At 35.5% G+C, this 2,941-nt stretch overlaps 1 long non-coding RNA gene across 1 annotated transcript; it reads left to right on the top strand.

The window, feature by feature from the left end:
- On the top strand, positions 852–2,444 carry LOC108662149. Its single transcript, XR_001927933.1, has 3 exons — positions 852–881; positions 1,526–1,610; positions 2,405–2,444. It is a non-coding gene; the product is annotated as an uncharacterized LOC108662149 (long non-coding RNA).

Below are 2,941 nucleotides of genomic sequence, written 5' to 3'. Positions count from 1 at the left end.
TTGTGCATTTTATACTCTGTGTGAGACCCTGTCAAGCTCGATTAAAAGACGGTATTGTATCGAGTGGTACAACTAAGTTAAATCGAGCCTTGAACTAGTTCAAATAGAAATTCTAAGAGGAATTTGAAAATTTTAAAACCAACAGAATGACTTAGAATAGTGATTTGGAGTTCAAGGTCCAGTTTGGAGTCCATCAGAAAATTGACCAATTAGGGACAAAACGGTCATTTTACCATTTGATGATAAAATGGAGATTTTTAGCCAAGATTTGATCACATTTGACCAAGAATAATTATATGAAATATAATTATGATTATTGGAGTATAAAATGATGTTTAGTAGTGAAAAATTGTGATTCCCGGTATTTATGGAGCAGAAGGGCAAAATGGTAATTTTGCCACTAGTGGACTAAACGAAAATTTTTTTAAACAATTTTTGCCCCATTTGGTTAATATTGATCAATATTAGTGTTATTTTAGGTTGAAAAGTAGAAATAATGAGATTCCGGTACATTTCGGAGTATAAGGGCAAAATCGTAATTTTTTTGTCTCGGGGGCAAATCAGTAAAATTTTCGGCCCAGCACTTGTCAAGACCAAGGGATTTTAATTGTGGTAGGATTGGATAAATACCAGAATATTTGTGGTGGAAAATTAAGAAGAAAAAGTCAAAAAGTTAAAAATTGGGCCAATAAGCATGTGACACATGGCATGCTTGATTATTTTATTATTTTCTATAGAAATCAGCCCATTAAATCCCCAATTCCCTCACCATATTCGGCCTAGACATCCAGCAACAAGAAAAAAGGAAGAACAAAAGGAAAAACAAGAAAACCTAGGTGGAAATTCAAAGAAAAAGTGAAGAAATCAAGGAAACAAGCTAGGTAAGTTAAAATTTCTTTAATTCTCCTTGATACCTAGCTTACCCATGCTTTTGTTCTTGATTTCCATGGTTGAATATTGAGTTATCATGATGAATTCAATTCTGAAAAATGGGTATGGAAGAGGAATTGTTGTTGGAATAATTTGATTTTAGACTATGTTAGTGTTTAGGGATAGTTAAGCATGGTTATGAACAAAAACACAAAAGAAATATTCAATTTCTCTAGGGTTCCTTGTTGGCCGAACCATGAGGGCTGAATATCAATGGGGGATTGTTTTTATTTCAAGGAAAATGGCATGGAAAATGATGAAGTAAGGTGAAACGGTTATGTAGAAAAAAATTCGATGCTAGTACACCAAATGACCAAATTTTTTCTATAAGGAATTGTGAGGGTTCTAATGCTGAATTTGGCTTTATTTAAATGTATGTGGTAAATTAAGGTATTAGAGGAGAAATGAATTAATTTGGAGGTGATTTGGACACAATCGCCGATTAATCGGGTGATCGGTCGAATTTAATCGATACCGTGATTAAGCGGTAATCGGACATATTTTTGCATTTACATATCAAGCATTAGTAGTTTAAATTAATTTATATCAATTTAGGGACAATATAGTAAATTCCTCGACTTTGTTATTTGTCAAGGTGGTGAGACGTCCGGAAAAGGCAAAGGAATTACGCCTGAGGACTATTAGTCAGAGTTCACCCGGAATCCGAATTTTCGACACCTGTGAGTGGACTGCCTATCAAAATTGTTTTGGGAATATGACTGTTTTGAACAAAGTGTTTGAATGATTTTATGCAATTTTTCATGAAAATGAATGCCTTGGGAACAAGCTTTTGAGAAAAGGTTTATGTTATGAAATGTGGTTATTATGGATTTCTATGTGGCTGCATTATGTTGATATACATATATGCTTGAATATAATGTTGTGTAATTATGTTGACTCGGCTATGTGCGAGTAGGGAGTGTGCATAAGCCGAGGATGACCCGGTTATGTGCGAGTAGGGAGTGCGCATAATCCGGTGATGACCCAGCCATGTGCGAGTAGGGAGTGCGCATGAGCTGGTGATGATGATGATGATGAGCTGGTGATGATGATGATGGGTTGGTGAGATGATGATGATGGGTATATACGTATATATATATATATATACATATGTAAATGTGTGTGATATAGCAAATTGATGGACAATGATTTATGGTTGTAATGTACGTAAAATTTGACACATTATACTTTGAGAATTTTCATGAATGTTAGGTTGATTTTATTAGTTTAGCAGGATGGCTTTTGTTGAGTGAGGAAAAATGTTTCTCTTGTTGCTTTGTTTTCACTGCATCGAAATTCATGCTCGCTGTAGCGAAAAACTCTGGGGTTTGGAGGGGTTTTAAATAGGAATGAACTAAATTGCATTGTTTGAAACAAGTGCATCATGATTTTAAATTTTTCCTAATTGTTGCTTGTTCCCTTCCTTGTTCACTCACTGGGTTTATACTCACCATTTTCAAATTCATGTTTTCAGATCACGAGGTAGCCGATAATTAGGACGAGGTGTCCTTGTAGATCTGTGTACATCTTCTGGTAGGTGTCTCGGCATTCGGTAGCTGTATATCCATCCGAGTCACTCCGCTGGAGGTCGAGTATTATTTTGTTATGTATAGATTAACTTAAATGTAAATTTTAAAAGAGTAATGCCAGTACGAGTTGGCAATGTATATCACTATTTTGACTCAAAGTCATGAAATAGGACTTAGTGATAATAAATAGAATCATAAGTAAAATAAATAATAGGCTTGCTTGGGTTTAGTGGATTACGTCCATTGGATCCATGCGCCGGTCATGACCCAAAATTTGGGTCGTGACACTCTGTTTTTGTTTTCTTAAGTTCTGGAAATTAGTTTCCAATCCTGTCAAGAGCCAAATTGTGCTATTCACCCCCTATCTGGCACATATTATAGGGACCAACAATTAGTATCAGAGCTAGTTCCCTGCTATTAAGGCTTAACATCCTTTGGGAGGATCCAAATGGCTCAACAAAAATCAATAGTGGCTGAGGGAC

The sequence above is a fragment of the Theobroma cacao genome, chromosome 5, assembly GCF_000208745.1.
Source record: "Theobroma cacao cultivar B97-61/B2 chromosome 5, Criollo_cocoa_genome_V2, whole genome shotgun sequence".
NCBI classification, from domain to species: domain Eukaryota; kingdom Viridiplantae; phylum Streptophyta; class Magnoliopsida; order Malvales; family Malvaceae; genus Theobroma; species Theobroma cacao.
The sequence above is the reverse complement of the archived record's forward strand: the minus strand, read 5'-3'. Positions and strand labels throughout refer to the sequence as shown.